General features: G+C 33.4%; 1 long non-coding RNA gene across 2 annotated transcripts in view; it reads left to right on the top strand.

Annotated features, from left to right (window-relative positions):
• Positions 1-237, top strand: part of LOC144956824 (uncharacterized) — an 11,464-nt gene extending 11,227 nt beyond the window's left edge. For both annotated transcript variants that reach the window (XR_013642024.1, XR_013642023.1), the window contains exon 4: positions 148-237. This is a non-coding gene — a long non-coding RNA (uncharacterized LOC144956824). The remainder of the gene's footprint in view (positions 1-147) is intronic.
• The last annotated feature ends 20,747 nt before the right edge of the window (positions 238-20,984 follow it).

The raw sequence follows: 20,984 nt of genomic DNA, 5'->3' as shown, positions 1-20,984 counted from the left end.
CTCACCACCACCACCATCATCAACATCACCACCATCACCACCAACATCATCGTCATCACCATCACAAACAACACCAATACCACCTTCACCACCACCATCGCCATCATCATCATCACTATCCCCATATACTGCTTCATTTATCCACAGCAATCCAGTTCTACATAAATCCCCAACCAAGTGGAATAAACAAGACATGCAATAATCAGAAATAAAACAAAATCATTTTATGAAATCAAAGCAACTATCTCATAATTGTCGATGTGTTCCAAAAATAGATTACTTGTTACCATGGATATTAATGTAACCTATTGTGCGGCTTTGGGGTTTGCTGTATGTCGCTCGCTTTCGGATCCGAAGGTCCTGGGTTAGATCCTCGCTCGGCGATTAGTTGAGTCCTTGGAAAAGGCTCTGTATTCACATTCTCGCACGGTATTCAGGTATAAAATGAATACCTTGCCGTTAACAGCGTGTCTCTGTTCGAAAAATAATGATAATATCGCCTGCTGTTGGTCAGGGACCCCTTGTAAAGCGCTTTGAGCACGTTTAGTGGATATTGCGCTATATAAAAGCTCAATTATTTATTTAATAACCCAGGCTTCAGCTAATTGAGCTTGGGCGAGGTGGCTTGATCAAGGCCATACACGACAGCGCAGTGGCGGATAATCGAACTCGGTACCTTTCGAGTACGAAGCAAAGACCGTACCGTAGAGTCATTCTGCTCCTGTAATTGGAAAATGCATTGTTGTTTATAAAGGACAAACAATCAAGAGTTTTCTCGAAAAGAAGACAACCCCCTCCCTCCCCCCCCCCTCGTCTCCTTCATTGAAAAGGCATCACTGGTTATTGACACAATAATCGCAATCACCTCATTGTGATTATTAAGTCTTACACAAGTAATCGAGTCTTTCCATTTTTACCAAGAGAGTAGTAACACCGATGCCATTTGGGTTTCAATCGACGTGTAAATATATGCGTGTCTGACATCCGACCGCACTTTTGGGCCTAAGTTTTTCTTGTTTGTTTGTTTGATTTTAGGGGGTTTACGGCGCTTTCGACACATAATATCAGGTAATATCAGGGCCAGTAAAAAGAAGAAAATGGAATAGTTAAAATATTCTAGTTTTACACTCAAAGCACTTAAGACAAAGTAAGACAAAGGGGGTTTTTTTCAAATAGGAAACAAGTGTAGATTCCAAGAGCATTCTGTCAAGTTGACATAGACGGTTATAGGGGCAGTCGAGGCATATAGAACGGATTATTTGGAAGCAAAATGTCTTAAGACAGTCAAAATGAGTTATTAGAAATCATCGGCCCGATTAGACAAAAATATTCACCTATTCGGCTCGCCAGATGAACCGTATCAATACACAAATATATGTGTAGCCTTTAACGTTTATAGACGGAACGAAGTTGACGTCGGCCAGCTTTGTTATTATTTAGAGACCACATGTTCGTGATTAGTTCACATTATCAATCAAACTGTAAACATTAAAGATTACACACATCGTGTGTGTTCGTTTGTAAAACCTGGCTGACGGATGTTGTGAATATTTTATCTAATCGCATAGCAGCAATACTGTTGTACTCTGACACATTTTAATGAAAACTAATCACCAAAATGGCAGTCTAAAAAACAACGACAAAGAGATGGGTGGCGTCTATTTCGTTCAAATGTGGGGATCATATAAATAAAAAACAAAATAAAAATAGATTTCCTTTATTCGTCTCCAAGGGAGAAAAATAATTGTCTTTAAGGTCTATTTTTTTAGAAAAAAGACCCCGCACATTAACACAGCTATTCATTTGATATAAAGGATAACAATATGACAATTAATTGTGGAACATTGACACAGTTATGTCTTTTATAGAAAGGAGAACAATATGACAATTAATTATGAACGTTCCGTTGAGCTCAAATTAATACGGAACGAGGTTGACGTCAGCCATCTTGGTTATTATTTTGAGACCGCATGTTCGTGATTAGTTCACATTATCATTCAGACTGTAAACATTATAGATTAAACCCATCTTGTGTGTTGGTGTGTATAACCTGGCTGACGGTTGTTGTGAGTATTTCACATAACCGCATAGCAGCAATACTGCTGTTCTCTGACATATTTTTATTGAGAACGAATCACCAAAATGGCAGTCTAATAACAACGACAATGGGGTGAGTGGCGTTAATTTCGTTCCAATTTGGGGTTTATCTTAAATACAAAAACAAATAAAATTATATTCCCATTATTCTAAGGGAAAAAACTAATTGTCTTTAGGGTCTATTTTTTTTATAGAAAAAAGATCCCGCAAATTAACACAGTTATGCATTTTACAGAAAGGACAACAATATGACAATTAATTGTGGAACATTAACACAGTTATGCATTTTATAGAAAGGACAACAATATGACAATTAATTGTGGAACATTAACACAGTTATGTATTTTATAGAAAGGACAACAATGTGGCAATTAATTGTGGAACGCTCCGTTGAGCACAAATTAATAATGTTCAACTAACAAGCATTAAAGTGTCATATACATATGTCGTAAAGCAATAAATTTATAAATTAACGATACTATAAAATTGGTTTTATCTACGTAAAATTTTGATGATCTATATTTTTATATCCGCGTCAATGTTATGATTATTGTTGTCAGCGATCACATCATCTGTTTTCGGCTTATCCCACATTTTGCAGGGTTGCCATAATGAATGTCATATAATCTCGGTGCATAGCATCATCGTCTGGTTGGGAATCCCGACCTCCCATAGTGGGCAAGCAGGTACTTGTTTTGTCTTCTATCCCCCTATATCTGTTTTTCAACTTGTTATCTGTCTTTGTCTTGGTTTTTCCTGCCCTTGGCCGGATGCCCTTGCTGAGAGGGAAACAGTCAAATGTATAGCTAATTTTGGGAGATGATTTATTTCATTGTAGATCATCTCTCTTTATATATACATTGTATTTTTTTACATATTATATATGATTTGTCTTAATTTTCTTGGATACTTTAATTGTAATTCTAGAACATTATACTATCGCATTTTCTTACATTTTACTGGTGCTGAAATGACCTTATGTGTTACAAGCGTCGTAAAACCCTTAAAAACAAAACATAGCGTCATCTTCGTCCAGCCAAGGTCTTTCATATCGTTCTTTATCTCATCCGTCAGCAAACACCCAATTCACTCAAATTCTTCTGTCAAATAGAGAATGTGTGCCACAGGGTCCAGTTCTTTTTACATTATACATGAAATCCCCTGGATCAATTATTTCTAAAATTAATCTAAATTAACAATTTTATGCAGAAGATAGTCAAATCTTTATGACCGTTTACGACCATTTACATATTTTAATTGAACGCTTCCAATCTTCCTTCGTTAAATTGAAAACATGGATGGAACTGAACAGACTAAACCGAAACGATTGTATAACTGAAATAACATTTATCGCTAGGCCAGCAATCCTTGTAGAGAGTGAATACATTTTTTAAAAAGAAATAGCGTAATTGAAACTGCTGTGGCTGTTCGAAACTTGATTGTATTTATGGATTCGGATTTGTCTTTCGCCAGCCAAGTAAATCATATCGTTTAGTTAATATCGATGGAAATGAGAAGAATACGTTGTGTTAGACATCTCATTACAAGATACATCTCTGCCTGTTAGATAATTCTCTAATCCTGTCAGAACTAGATTATTGCAATTCTCTCCTCTCTTCTATAAATAAAGACAAAATAAAATCCCTTCAGGTAGCCCATAACGATGCTGCCAGGCTTATTTATAGAAATAGGAGAAATCAACCTGTATCGTGTTTGCTAAGAGAACACCAATGGCTTCCCGTTGAGAAATGTATAGAAAATAAGATCCGTACTATTGTTTGCACTCTGATTGTCCTGGATACATTAATAACATGCTTAAATTCTACGTCCCATCGAGGAATCTGAGATCAAAGTCTGAGAATCACATACTTATGTAGCCAAAAATGACTCGAAAATTGGCAAGCATGCGTTTGAATGTTTGGCACCGTTATATATATATAGAACTTCCTTCCAAGATATGTCAAAAAATAGCTTAAAGTGTTTCTTTGTAATATCATTAACAATAAATTATGTTGTATATATATATATATATATATATATATAATATATGCAAATGTACAAAAATGTAAAAATATACAACCAAGAACCAATAGCACTTATATATTAATTTATTAAACTAGTAAAAAGCCCGCAATTTCGCGGGGAAAGAAATATTTTTATTCGATATTGTATCCACCATCATTTAATGAGGGCATATTGGTAAACAACGTTGTCTGTGTAACTTGGTACATCCCACTGTTGATTTTTCTATGTGGCCCACCATGAAGTGTAAGCTACTATAGCCTCTGACCCGTGACACAGCAACATATAGTTGTCCGTGTGTGAAAACAGGTTGTGGTAAGAAAGTCAACTGCGAAAATAAACCTGAAGTAGCAGACGTGAGCAGACTTGAAAGACGATCCTGGGATCGAGAACTTACCTTACAGTACAGCACTCTGGTGATCATGTTTGGTGGCGTTTGGCACCGTTTTTATGCACCTCCAATGGAGGTGTACAAAAAACACCATTTTTATGCACCTCCGTTGGCGCTGCTGGTTAATTAATGAAAATGTTTCTGTTTGAAGCTCGAAGGAAAAAATAACGATAAGTGTTGAATTGTAAACCTCAATTTAATAGACGAAGATATATTGTGGACGTTTCTGATTTTCAATTTATCAACAAAACACGACGAATAAGACACTAAGAACGAATGAGAGATGTGTAGTGTGAATGGCGTAGATAAGGTAAATAGACATAAACAATGATGGGACGGGAAGTTTTTGAAAAACACCAAAAACAAACCAAAAAAAAGAAGAAGAAGAAGAAGAAGAAGAAGAAGAAGAAGAAGAAGAAGAAGAAGAAGAAGAAGAAGAAGAAAAAGAAAAACAGAAAAAAAGACCTCAATAATATCACAAAGACACTTTAAACGCGTACACTGATGATAATGATAAAATATTATAAAATGGTAACAATCGACGTTTACATATAAATGCACATCGATAACACATTGAATGGTACCGATGTTGTTTTAAAAAGATATATAATAATAAATAATAATAATAGATTAATTTAAGGTTTCAAATATATGTCCAGTAACTACAACAACGAAAATGATGTCTTTCTCAATAAAGTAAACTTAATTTAAAATGTCCACAATGGGTTTGAACCCAGTACTTTCAAGGTTAGAGTCTAAGAGCTTATCCACTGCGCTACGGAGCCACCTGACTATTCATAACATTTAATAAGGTCTTTCTAAAACCTTATTTTACCTTCAATGCTACTTCTATTTTCTTGTTTTAAATTTCCATTTTTTAGATTATTATTATTTTTTTAAAAACTATTACCAAAGAAGTTAAACCTGGGTATTATCCACCCGAAACCATCACATTGAAAGCATCAAAGGGGCAATAATAATACTTGATGTCATAAATAGATGAAAACTGTTGAAAACTTAGTGTAGATCTGATATCCTTAAAGTGATTAAGTGAATACATTATTTCGAATGCGACGATTTGCGTAAAAACGCCAAACTGACAACTTTTTACAGTGTCTAAATTGGTTGTTTTTGAGAGTGTTAGTGTCGTCGGTTTGACTCAACGAACTTTCAAACTGACTGTAAATTATAAAAGGAAATCAAATTATCTGTTTATCTATCTGTAAAAAATACATTTCTAATTTTCAAATCTTTCAGTAGAGTTGTGCCCCGTATATTTTTGTTTTATTGACTCAAATGGCACAATGTTCTCCACAAGGCTAGAATATATTTTTTAAAGACAACAGTCTACACGTTTTTATATTTCATGATCTAAACTGCATTACACAGTTCCTCCCCGCCTCCCCTCTTTTCACTTAATTAATTGCGCACCTTTTAGAAATATCTAGCATTCTATTTTAATTCGTGCTCTTTTAAAGGAACATACCAATTTCCGGCCAACCAATGTTTTATTTTTTCATCTTAACTACTCCACTACCACAGTATCTCATTCAACATTCATCTGCGGTGTTTCATTCATCCCGGGAAACCCGAAACGTTCATTTGATCTGTTTTTGTAATTAAATTTAAGCTTACATTCAATTTCACATTATTACTTATTTCTTCGAGCTTCGAGCAGCAACATTTACATTAAGTGAATACATTATACTGGGGATGTTGGAGCTTTCGGAATGTCTCCCCTTTACTTAACTTATGGAAAAACAAACACCCTAGCACCTTTAATAAGACTTATGACTAACCTCTCGAGCTAACCCTAATAGAAAGAAAAAAACAACCCTCGGACTGCTTTGCACTACCTTTCAATATTTAACAAATCAAAATGGCGGCCGAAAATCAGAATAATGGTCAAATTAGGAAATTTTAAACTTTCACAAATCTATCAAGGTTTGTTCTAGAGTTTTTTAAATACTTCTATATAATGACAAATTGAATAAATAAATGCCTGACAAAATATCAACGCTGAAAATACAAATTTAAAGAATACTGGGATGTAGGCGCTTTCGGAATGTTTCCCCTTTACTTAACTTATGGAAAAACAAACACCATAGCAGCACCTTTACTAAGACTTATGACTAACCCTAATAGAAAAAAAAATCATTCGATCTCGAGCCAACCCTAATAGTAAAAAAAAACAATCAAAATGTCGACTGAAATACCTTCATGTGGTCAAGTGAATAATATCACTATGATTGCCACGATTTGCTGAAAAATGCCAACACACACCCACATGTATACAACACACACAACACACATACAGACACACACACAAACATACACGCAATTAGAACATACTACTACATAACAACACTGATCACCGATAAATCAACAACCCAACGGAAGTAATAATAATACTTGATGTCATAAATAGATGACGCAAATTGACAACTTTTTTAAGTGACGAAATTGGTTGATTTTGAGAGTGTTTAGTGTCGATGGTACGTATTTTATGATATCTGTGTGACTCAACGAACTTTCAAACTGACTTTAAATTATAAAAGGAAATCAAGTTATCTGTTTATCTATATGTAAAAATACATTTCTAATTTTCATATTATTCAGTAGAGTTGTGCACCGTATCAATTTTTTTATTGACTCAAATAAGCACAATGTTCTCCACAATGCTATATTTTTAAAAGAAAGGATTGAGATAGGCCATACCTCTGGCCTTTAGTGCGAACTTGTGAGTGTATATTTAAAGTCTAGTATTTAATTCAAATAACATTTGCGCGTTAAAAATTCGAACACCATGGGGCAAAAATGAATTAAGGTGACGTGTTGTCTTTCATTTCATAGATAGATATAAGGCAACGGGTCCTCATGAAGATTGTAGAGATTATTTGAGTTGACAATCAAGTCGACAACTTTGGTCGGTGTGAATTGGATATCCTGTTGGGGCGAGTTATATTTCAATATAATAATATAATCCCACGCTAGATAATCAGTTGTTGTGCTTAATCTAAATGTGGTGATTACAAAACAAATCAAACCAAAAAAAAAAAGAAAAGAAAAGAAAAAGAAAATACAAATCGCTTTTATAAGCCACCGTTTTTTTTTGTTGTTGTTACTTTTTTTTAATTTTAATTTTCTCGGTGCTACTACTCTTTGGATAGGACAATTATCTATCGCAAAAAAAAACTGCTGGGTGGACATAGGGATCAGAAGAAGCAAAAGAATTTCGACTTCACACTAGATTGATCTGCGTTTATTGCTTGAGAAGCGAGTGCTTTACCTACTAAGCTATCGAGACCGACATACATTTATAAAACAGTAACTAAATAATCAGATAACTAAATGCATGTATTTAAAAAAAAATAAATTAACAGGTAGCCATTCAGATATAAATAAATAAATAGATAAATAAATATTGAAATAAATATATAAAGTAAGACACATTAAAATATATAAAATTTTAAAGGAAAAGAAATAAGATTATATTATAAAATGTTTAAGATAAATAATAATTGAATAAGTTTAATGATTCTAACCATTAGCTAAATGATAATTTGGATCATTACGACGTGTACAAATTTACAGGTCGGATAACCCAAACTGTTATGGGCTTGTTGTTGTAATGGAAATACTCTCAAATCAACGCAAAAAACTGTCCTATACTAGTGCTTTCCTTTTTGAGATGTTGACTTATGTTGTCGAAAATAAATCTTATATAAAATCAGCTTTTGTTATTTCTAAGTGAAACATTTGATAAGATAGATACGTAATCGATTTCTTTCAAAACAAGAATCAAACTAGTCCTTCAGAGCCATTAAGAAGACTAAAACGAAGAAGACATACAACATTGGGTGTGGCCGCTTTATCTGTTTATAGAATAAGAGTCACACTTGGCGTGCCCAAAGCCATTTCCTTGTTATACGGAGCGTTGAGTCCAAGCCGCTGGTGTTTACTTCAATTACCTCCTTATTATTTACAAAATAATCTCTTTTGACTTTAGATTTTTAGACATAGAGTTTGCTACCAGCCGCGTTCAGTAATTAACCCGAATGTCTCATTACACAAAAAATTACTCTCTGACTGGAATATTCTTCATTAAGATATACAGAGTCCCGTTTTGCGTTGTCACAATGATTCCAGCAATCCTAAAGAGAACGGGATGCCATCCTGCATCTCTCTTACGGTCACTAACAATGCTTTCAAAGCTATGTTCTTTAGGGCCATTTTAGTTTAGGGGTTAGAAGGTCAGGAGACTATAAAGGATAATTAATGCTTTTCGTGTTCTTTGAGGGATAACATTACTGGGGCCTTAAAGCTGAGCGTGCAAGGGCGTTTTCGTGGTATAAAAAGCAAATTCACAATATCTAAAAACGTCGCCGTTTTTCATTTCTAACATCATCTCTCAAACTGTACACAACATTGATATGAAAGGGTTGATAAAGGATTGGCCTGGAGGTTCAAACTCTCCATGACCAAATCCGCTGCAGTCAAAGAAAACAAGAAGTATGAATCTCAAATACCCGGTACAACATCACATGGGACATCGTCTGAAAACAAAAAGAATTACTCAGTAAACACAAAAACATGCAACTTATATCTAGAAGAGAAATTTCACATTGTAAAAAAGACCCCAACACGCCACACACTAACGCGAAAGAGAAAGCTCTTCAACTCCTAGCACCGAAGACAATCGCGACTGTGAGAGTGATGAGAACAAATGGACTTGCCAAGGCTTTTATTTTGATTTTATCGATTTCTCTGTCAAATTCAATTTTGCCATTAATATTTTTAATATTTTCGTGCAGAAAATTCCATATCTGGTTCGTGCTTGGAAAAAAAACGAGTTTTGAAGAGCATCAACTCATGATGCGGGACCTGTTATAAGTGCTGTTTTCTTTTGTTTGGGATAGAGCGATCAATTGGGATCGTTGTCAGTCAATGACAGGCCTTAAAGAGGACTTTGGCTTTTGTATAGTGCGTCTTTCATTTATGGGCGGCCAGTTTACGCTCTTGCACATCTCACTGATGTTTTCAGTTCTATAGTTGTTACAAGCAAACCTTCATGTACTTTTTTGAATGTTCTCGATATTTTTCGTCTGCTTTTTACTCATGGTGTCCCATACACATGTACTATAATCTAAAATTGGCCGTATAAACAATTTATAGCAGGTTTCTCTGATGTTAATTGGATGAGAAAAATAGGGTATAGAGAAGAACCAGATGAAAACTGAGAATGAAAGATATACTTACCAGAGAGCCTCATCTATTTGTCCTTCTGATACAAAGGGTTACTTCCGGTGGAAACAATTCAATCTCGTGATCCATCCACGATCAACTGGACACTGTTAAAATTTGTTCAGTTCAATTGTGTATCTATCTTTTCTTTGTGTTTTTTATACACAGGTAATCAAATGACGTCATCAAATATTTAACTTTTATTCGTTATTCTACTGATATTTCGATTAGATCATATCGACGTGTACATACATGCAGGTCTGACATCCGAACGCAATTATGGGCCTAGTTTGACATTGTTGCAATTGGCAATATTGTTTTAGATTTTTATTACAACACGGAGACAATAATAAAATGGGTTATCAATGAAAAACTGTACGTTGAATCATATTAAAACTGTCAAAATAATTAAATAATTGTTAAAATATATATTTTACATGTAGGTTTAAGTTCAGCAGCAAGTAAAAATACGGCCTTGCAATTGTTTGAAATTTACGTGTGCTTTGTAGTAATGGCTTGTCGTTTTCGCTTATTCGTTTTACTATTTTGACTTGACCGAAAACGTTTCCTATTATATTGTACAAAATCTACCGTTGTTTTTAAAAAACACAATACAAGAAATGTTCACCAAATAGCACATAATGTGTTCTAAAATAAAAAGATGTCTCCCATTGGAGGCATAAGTTTGCAGATTTATGAATGAATCGTATTCTTCACCGATCTATAAAGGTAAAGGTAGCCTACAATTGCCAGGGGGGGGGGAGGTGCCATGTAATTGAGCGAAACGGGTTTTTTTTTTGCCCATAGCCTACAACAATTTTGTGACGTAGTTCTGAGCAATAATATTTCACACAAAACCAAGCTATACTCACCACTATTTCAAGTCATTTCACGAGCCTGGATATCTTGATCAAACTGAAAAGAAAACTTAATGCCAAATCGTCAACCCTCTGCTCTAACCAAAACAACAGATGACAAAAAGACAACCAAAACCAATTAATCTGCTTTATATGGATGTGGTTATTGGCGTGGTATCATAAAAATATTCTATAACTCTTGCGTTCAAAATTTCAATATGGTCCAAAATGCGTCACTCCCAGGGTGTCACAGTTATTGAGAATTCATTCAAGGCTCCCAACGCAAAAATTCAAAATTCCTTTAATGTAAAGCTCTTGGTGGTTATATTGGATATATAATTCAGAACTAATTAAGCCAAAAATTGAGTGGTTGTCAGGGTTCTAAACAATCTACTCTTTACATATGTTGTCAAAAAGGAAGGGCCGACCACCTTCCCTGGTCAGTGCACACCAGACCTCGACTTTTGTGGAGTTGCGACTACACTCGATAACTTCATCTGTTTTGTTTGCTCAAATTTCAAACATTTTGTTTGTGTAGATTCCCAGACACGTAAAGGATTGCTTCGTCTGAGAAAGCAGTGTGTTCAGATAGTTATATAGGGGAATTGACCCAGGTTCTTTTGGGCTATTTTGTGCAGTTACACCGTAACTAATCTTGTAGCCTATTTAGAAGATTGTCTTGGTGTTTCATTGAATAACGTACGGATTTCTTGATCACGCCTTCTGAGAGAGGTTTTCTTCCTTTTAGTCCTTCTACTGTGTCCGAACCTTTCTTTTTAAAGTTGTTATTACATACTTACTTAGGCCCTATGCTCGTTGGAAAAGCATAGGCCATCATTGACTCCTCTCAAGCGCACTCTGGATTGGGCTGCTTTTGTTACCCTTTTGTATAAGTCGTATACCAGGATGGAATTGTGTTCCCAACTGGGGATTTTTGTTATTCTTATCTATATATCTTTAATCATTATTTAAGTTTTTATATTTCGGGGGCGATCACTCAAAATGCTACAATTTTTAATTTTCTTATGAGCATCCAGCAGTTTTAATATTTCTAGGGGAGCAACATTCCAAAAAACGAAAACAAAAGCTGACAGGAATCATATCAACTATGTTCTGATTGGCTACACAAATAGAAAGGGAGATATAGACTTTTAGCCAGGGCTAACATGATAATGTGGAGACATGACACTTTGTGGTTCTAGACGTTTGTGGCTATCCAATGTCAGGTAGGATAACATAGCATTTGAGTATCGATGCTGTGTGTTAAAAAATATAATCACAACATGTGCCAGAACACAAAACTATGTTTATCCTTGAACATTTATAGAGGCCGTGCGCTTGGCAAAGAAACTCACATCATTGCCACGTACGGATCAGCACACACAACTATGTGTAAACTTGAAGGTTTATAGTCTGGTTAATACAGTTTAGTGAGAATTACTCATAAAGATGGATGACAAAACAACAGCAACAACAGAGACCTGAGTGGCGTCAACTCCGTTCTATCTATGGTCAGATTGATATAATTTAGCGACAATTTATCATTATAATGACTGTCTGAAAACAATTTTAAAAAGAGCTGAGTGATCTCAACTTCGTTCCATCTTACTGATGGTATGTGTTTAAGTAAATACACATCATTTCTACCTGTCGTGTAAATCGTACAAATACACAAAACAAAGTGTAAACTTAAAAGACAGTTAGAGAGAATTAAGTGAGTGAGAATTAATTGCCCAGCTGAAGAGAGAAAGCTGCCAAAACCTGAACCAAATAGAGTCTATGTTACATTACAAATAAACATTATGAGCGAGGTGATATTTACTGTTTACCGACTTGACACAACTGACATAGATACGCATCGTCTGCCCTTAAAACTCGATTGTCACTCCAGAACTTTCTACCCCTCCCCCCCCCCTTCTCTCTCTCTCTCTCTCTCTCTCTCTCTCTCTCTCTCTCTCTCTCTCTCTCTCTACTTATTTCATTCTTATTAGTGTATTCAAACTTATTTCGTAGTCTGAGTTTTTATGATAATTATATAATTTGAAATAGTTTACGGTAGATACAGTTTACGTGCAATATGACTTACTTTTCAAATCCAAATTCGTATTATTCAATTGAAGCTTGCATAGATCAATATCTCATTGACATAATGTCACATCAATTCATCATTGCAAAATTCAGAAGAAGAAACCCAGCATTGCTATATATATATATATAAGTTGTCAAAGATATACCACTACTGCAAATATAATTAGGCGATTACTTTTTTTCTTTTATTATATCTCCCTTACCTCATCGCCTATTGCATTTCTTCCTCAATTTGACTCATTGTGGCGATGCCTTTTTAATTTATGCGCAAATAAGTACACGCCGCTATTTATAAATTGGTTACAATTTTCTAAAATAGTCTTTTGGGGAACAAATTGACCAGAAATCTTTACTCTTATTCATCGGTATGAAATTACAATAAACCTGCCGGTTAATGGTCGCTTAATCATATATACTTTGTTTAAGAAAAATCTGTCATGATATCTTCCACAAATTTGCTTGCAAAGTACATAATAGAAAAAAATGCACTACAATATCGATTGAAGAACTCGTTATGCAAATTAAGTTAAGATATTCTAAATTTGACAGTTTATTTATAAGTGTTTACGGATGATCTCCATAAAATTGTGTAAACTCTATTTATCTTTCATTTTAACTATCTATTGATGCATGGATTATGTTTTGAAATAATACACATTTTGTTTGAGAGCAAATGACGATAGGGACGCTTCATAATATTTATGCTATTATTATTTTTTTTTAAATAATCGGATAAAATCGGGTTTTCTTTATAACGAAATGGGTATAATAATTGGATTATGATTTGGTAAGATAGTAAATATATGTTATAACCTAGTAGTTTAAGACTACAAGTTATAAATGAAACGTTATTCGTATTGATTGCGGGGTTTTATTTTGTGCCGGCAAACGCGGTTATTTCATGAAAAACAATCTATTGCAATGTCACAACTTTCTCATCACAGACTTCAGACCTAAAGTCCATTGCACTTTTCCTAGTAAAATAAATGTTTTTTCAATGTTTGCACTCGAACTGAGTTTATATAAATCTCTTCCCAAAAACTGTTACACGTAACGATATCAATTTTACGTAGGCTATAATCTGTGAGGTCGAGCAATCATGCCTATCTCTTAATCATCCTTGGGTGAGGGGTACAATACTTCTTACACTCCTGCGTTTTGGATCCTAACTTTGTTCCCATCACTTACTCACAAGCTTACACAGCTAAATGACGAGATTTTCAAAAGCACAATAGAGTAAAAAAGCCTATGTCATTAAACACTTTATCTGTAATGAACAAATTGCCAAGCATTGTTGTGGAATTGTAATGTAGAATTCAAATTAATACTGTCACTACTAATACTACGATATTATTACTGGTCAGCATTTGCTGTGCTAGCAGTTTTGTTGTTTTACTAATAAAGATGGTGTGAATATGAAATGGTCTGCTTCTTTGCCTTATTTTGCATTATTTTTCTTACTAGCATCAACTATAGCCAAAGCAAGGCAGACTAGAACAGAAAATACGACTAAATGGCAAATGTATTAGGATTTAATTAGATATATCAACTAAAAATTCTTTGAAAGGTAGTGAGCAAAAAATTCGTTATTGTTTCATTCGTTACCTGCCTATTGAACAATAAATGTGATCCAAAACCAAGCCCCAACACACATCGCACGATCTCCAGTTCAAGACGTAAATGGCTTCACGTACTTAGGAAGAGGAGATAAAGATTAGTATTGAATTATAAGCTTCAATTTATTAGACGAAGAAGGTTACTGTGGACGTTGTGAGTTTTCCCTGTATCCTGTGCAAATGGCTTAGTTGAGGTGAATAAACAAAAACAATGACGGGACGGGAAATAAAATGACCCTTTGTAAGGAAGTAGGAATTAAAATATGAAAATAAATATTGATAAAAGTGTGCAATTCAGGAAAACACCTAAAAGGAGTATGTGTCGTGAAATATAGAGTGTCAAATAGAATAAAAGGTATCTAGAACATGATTGGAATATTGTTAAAATGGAATTGGAATAAAGTATAAGAATCAGTTAGGGTAGATGGTAGTATAACTATAAATTGTTATTAATGGTAGTAACAACAGCAGCAGCAGTGATGGTGGTATTTGTAGTAGTAGTAGTAGTAGTAGTAGTAGTAGTAGTAGTAGTAGTAGTAGTAGTAGTAGTAGTAGTAGTAGTAGTAGTAGTAGTAGTAGTAGTAGTAGTAGTGGTAGTAGTAGTAGTAGTAGTAGTAGTAGTAGTAGTAGTAGTAGTAGTAGTAGTAGTAGTAGTAGTAGTAGTAGTAGTAGTAGTAGTAGTAGTAATAATAGTAGTAGTAGTAGTAGTAAGAGTAGCTGTGGTAGTGATGTAAGAGAGTTAGCTTATAGCAAGTGGGTTTAATGAGTTCACAGTGCTTGTATATCAGTTAAACTTGGTCATTATATTGAGTAGTCTAGGTCAGTTTTACGTTCCAAAGTTAAAGGATTGGTCATTATATTGAGTACTAGAAAATTACTTTCTTTGATCGGTGTTACTTGGTTATTGGGGATAATAGCATCAAATTATAGTTGGAATTTATTATTTGGGCGTACAGATTATTTGGGCGTACTGAACTAACGTTTACCAAAAGTAATATTGTATCATAAAAGGCGGGGTTTAACACCAATATGTAGGAATTGACGTTTCAGGTTTGATTATGATTTGGTCTTACTCTTAGGGGTTGGATTATAGACTGACAGGGAACTGCCAAAACTGCAAGGGGGCGTGGAAACAATGGAACTGTGGGTAAAATTTTGATAGGGATAAAAGAGGATGTTTCGAGGAAAAGGGTAGGATTCAACTTGACCATGAGCTGCACACTTTAAACCTTTTGTGCTCACCATCATTTATTTGCTTTTACGGACTTAGAAATATTCCACGTATATTGAAAATGGTTACTTAGGCAAAATTGACTTTACATGTGGACTGATTTTACGGATTTGGAATTTATGAAACTGATTGAATTATGACCATGCTATTTGATTTGGATTTGGAATTTATCATGATTTGGATTTTGAATTTATCACAAACAAATAAAACTGTAAGAAATGAAACTTGGAATCTGGACTTTTATTTGAATGTCTTGATATTGTGCATTCAATTATCATCACCGGCCCTTGAACTCTTTCGTCATTATTAACATCTACAACACAACGCAAAGGATAATACTACCATCTATCAAAAACACCACTATACGATCACAAGCCATTACATATGTGTGCAACTACCCCACATTATGTATCTAATTTGGTGTCGTGAATCAGGATTCTTATATATCTTTATTTGGAGCCCTGATACCATGATGTAAAGATGTTATCATTCCGAACCATGGAAACACAAGAAATGTATATTGTTGCGGTGTTAACATCTATTAAAGTTTTTGTGAGACTCGAATTTTGAAGTGAAAATTGTGAACAGATAGGAAAATAGTTTTATTTGGGAAAGAAAATGAATATCAATTTTGAAGGTGAAGCAGTGGAATTATTTTGTATTGAAATATGAAAAAAAAATATTGAAATTATAGATGATTCCTAAAATTCTGACAAAAGACAATATTTAAAAAAATAAATAAATATACTAAATAATATTTAAATTAAGAGTCACAGATAGAAAAGGAAATTTTAAAAAAATATAGATATATAGGGCAATATATTATATTCAAAAAGTGAAAACAATATATTATAGAACGGCAAAATAATAATAATAATAATAATAATAATAATAATAATAATAATAATAATAATAATAATAATAATAATAATAATAATAATAAATAATAATAATAATAATAATAAATAATAATAATATAATAATAATAATAATGCATTGATGCTATACGTATTTTATTTAATTAAAAAGAAGAGAGGGAGAGATGAAAATAAAAATTGCAGTATTTAAATGAATATTTTAGTGCGTTTTATTTTTCAAAATAAATGAAAATGCGTTTACTTACAATCAAGCGTTTCGGAATAGATCTTTGAATATTAATTTGTACCGTTAATGGCAATGTTTTGTTAATATCAGTAACAAAGATGTGTCGATTTTTATTTCAATTTTTGTATGTTACTGTTGGAATTACATAAACAGTTGGTCCATTATTTAATGTTGTTACGTTTTATTTTCTGTCAAAATGACTCAAGAAGACGATGGCAATAAAAACACGTAAATTCTAAGTTTTGATAATTGAAAAATGTCTTATGGTATTTATTGTTATATTACAACATCATTGATTATATTTCTCTCCCGTCAATAGGGATGAATTGGTAGGTTGATATTGACTCTTTGAGATTCATGGGTTCATGACAAAGAGCAAAGTTTTATATCTGTTTGTATTCTTGGTAATAAATGTGTGGTTAACGCAGCCAAGTAATCGACAACAGAGCTTATTTAGTTGTGTAATGAGACATGGCGTTATAATAGATTACATAAGACATTTGGATTTTATCACTGGAAATTAAGTTGAAATGATTTATGCGGAATTTGAGTCAATCGTTGTTTTGTTTAGTTTTGTTTTGAAACGCGTTTCATCGTGATTTTTAAAGGAGACATATTCTCATAATAACGGAATAACGGACTTTTGGTTTAAAGTCGGAGAACAAATAAAATGACGGAGTATTAATTATTATGAAAGACTGATGTCTTGTAATGGGAGTTAAAATGATATTACGGAAGAATAACAAAATATTGAAAATGCATTATCATGTCATGTGAGCTGATAATATTTGTGACACAAGTGGTTAACTTGTTAAGAATCAGCGAATTATAAGTAACCCATATGGTAAAATGCTGTAAATGCATAGTGGGTAAATAAGCGCAGTGATGTAAGACGCGGTAATTAAAGTGCACACGGTTTAAATTACGAGACGCAGGAATGAGGCGTTCGGGAATATTTTATTTTGCTTTTGATTAAAGCGCTTGGTTTAACATTATGAAATGATGCAGAAGGCGGAGAATTTTTATAAATACGATGCGCGTGGTTAAAGCGCACACAATTATCAATGCTATATTAAGAGGCGCGAGATAACGTCGCAATGAGTTATATGAATATTTTTATAAGCCGAGGGCAAAGGCGCGAAACATTGAATTTTCTTGACCAGAGTGTATATCGTTTCTGCAAATATTTTGATTATCATATTTTTCTCCTATCGATTTGCTGTTGTAATTGTAATCAATATTTACTGCGTGGTTTGAATTTAACATTTATATCATAAAGTGTGTAACTGAGTTGAAGAAGAAGTTATGTTCAATTGTCAAATCTTAAGTGTGTAATCAATCGGCAATCAGTTGAAATGGTAGGAAGTGCTACGATAACATAAACAAAATCATATTTCATTAAATTAGGGATTTTCTAAGGGGAATAATTCGAGTTAATCAAAGGCAGAAGTAGTGTTTGCACTAAAACATGATACAGTCATAACGAAAGAGGACACTTGCAACCATCAGTCATAACGGGAACGCTGATGACAACGACAGAGGCAACTCAAACACAGCCACAACAGAGGTCTGGAAATGTCTTAATCCCTTTGGTCTATCCACGGATACCTTGAAATGGAGTAACAATCTCGACAACCACTACGTCATTGATACGTCCAGAATCAACACAATCTACAGACTACAAACTACACAGCAACCTCAATTACATCGTACCTTTCAACTTATACAAACTTGACAGAATTCATAAAATAATATCTGTATCAACACAGATTTCTTCCATGAACCTTTTTATATTTACATTCTTTATTGAACAATTGGATTACTTGTATTTACTTCTACGACAACAAAACCCAACGATGTACGATGTCAATAATTACATAAACGTTCAAGATACGATTGTTTTTACAAAAATGATGTCCAATTGTGAACAATACTACTTCCTTCATATGCAGTGGTGAGCGTATTCAAATTTAAACTTATGTCAATATACAAGTGTGCAGCATATCTACAACTTATAAACATTGAATATTATAATAACGCCTGTCTTAGTATCATTGTAAAAGATAAAGGCTATATATGTATATAAGACAATGCAGGAAAAAGTATCGCAAAACGCCACATGAGCGATTTCCTTGGATTCATTATCGTATGATATTCAACAACCTGCGTTCAAATAACGAAAATATTGTTGACCTTATTCGACCCTACTACATACACTACTAGACTACGTTATTGTTACATCATCTACCTGGTGTTTGGACTCACGTCACCCACCGGTACTCTACAGATTACATCATCTACCTGGTGTGTACTCACATGCCACCTCATCAAAACTCGATCAACAAACACAGACAATTACAACACACGACCTCTGTCGACTACTACACACGAACTCTTTGTCAACACATGGCTGAGTTCACAACTTTCTTTTGACTTGCTGGATAAGTCAAACTTCATTTAAATTCAAGATCTCGCACACAGTTAATCTTGAATTTGTACAATTTCATCCACAATGAGATTCAACGTATACACGAGACAACCACAAATATCAACGAGGAGAATCGACCCAGATGCCGGAGATGAATGGATTACAGCGACGTCACAAGACCAAGAAACAACCCAACAGGTTAAGCATACGTTTGCTACCTGTAGAGTCTTTTTTCGTCCCAAATTCAAAAGACTCGAACAAATACAACACACTAATTGCAAAAGTTGGTCACTTTAGTAACAGCCCACAATCACATACTGTGTTAGATTTTACTTATTTAGTTATTTACACTGTACTAAATATGAATAAGTCGGACAGACTAATGACTGATTATTTACTTTACACTAAATATGTGATGTGAACAAGTCGGACAGACTAATGTCTGATTATTTATTAAAGACTAAATATTTGAATGTGAAGACATTATGGTGATAATTCGAAGACATTTACAGAGGAAAAAGTTTTTAATTAATTAACAATAATTAAAGTGAATTTATGACACTTGGGCTATTCAGTGACCACAACACACACAACAATGCAACACGTAGACTAGATACAATCACCTCAACTCTTATAGTTGATATATTTTTTTCATTACACGAAAACTCATTCTAAATGGAGACAATGACTTAATTAACAATTACTGACAATTTTTACAGGATGACCATTCTCAAAACGAACGAATTACTGAGAAATGTGACCTCTGATGGATGACCACAAAGAACAATTTGATTTCAATGTAGTTGTAAACTACACCCTGATGACTTAAAAAGCTTTAAAAAATTGAAACATCAACAATGAACACTGAATGATAATAACTTCAACTTGAATTTTAAAATGATGATAATGCTATTATTATGATTTATTTTTTTAATATTTTTTTTTATTACTAATTGAAATGTAATCCTTCGTATATGGATTTAGATGTCTATAATACATTATTTGTACCACATATTATAAGTAGGAATTAATGTAATAATGTTGTTTAAATGGAATCATACAATATAAGGGAATATACAAGGTACTGGTTTTGATATGTCAGTAAATGAGTAGACATACATGGAAGCTGAGATTATCACCCATGTCGTAAAGAGTTAAATTTGAGATTGAATAAGACAACGTGAGTATATCACAAATGGAATTTGAACCATCCTTTTTCACGCAATACTATTTATGTGTGATGGGATATGACGAGAATTAAACACTTTTATTGCTATGAAGATGGAATTTAAGGTGAAAAGATATTTTTTTCTTTGAACTTTTAATTACTTGATATCTTACTGTCGATGTTGTAATTCCTTAAAAAGTATAGATAAATATATAAATGTTTAATCAACTTTCGTGTTGGTAAATTTAAATTTTAATCACTTTTAAATGATAGATACCTTACTGTTGATGTTGTAATTTGAAAGAAAAAAAATCTATAATCGATATATATATCTATTTAGATGTTGTAATCAAATTTGATGTTTGTGAATTTATCAATGTTGTAATACTATAAAACCTATAATTGATATATATGAATGTTGTAATCAACTTTGGTGTTTTTGAATTTAAAGTTTAAAGTTTTTAAATATTTAACTGGTATAAGTATTATCATTTTAAACATTTATTTATTACATTTTAGTTGGACATTACATATATATTTAATCTCTCACTGTAATTTTTTTGAATTGAAATTGTTTTAAAGTCAATTTAAATTCTAAGAAAGGGGCGTATGTAAGAGAGTTAGCTTATAGCAAGTGGGTTTAATGAGTTCACAGTGCTTGTATATCAGTTAAACTTGGTCATTATATTGAGTAGTCTAGGTCAGTTTTACGTTCCAAAGTTAAAGGATTGGTCATTA

Source organism: Berghia stephanieae, chromosome 11 (assembly GCF_034508935.2).
Source record: "Berghia stephanieae isolate SIO BIC M18660-M18661 chromosome 11, UCSD_Bste_1.3, whole genome shotgun sequence".
In the NCBI taxonomy this organism is placed as follows: Eukaryota; Metazoa; Mollusca; class Gastropoda; order Nudibranchia; family Aeolidiidae; genus Berghia; species Berghia stephanieae.
Note: the sequence above shows the minus strand (reverse complement) of the source record. Positions and strands in the feature narration are given on the sequence as shown.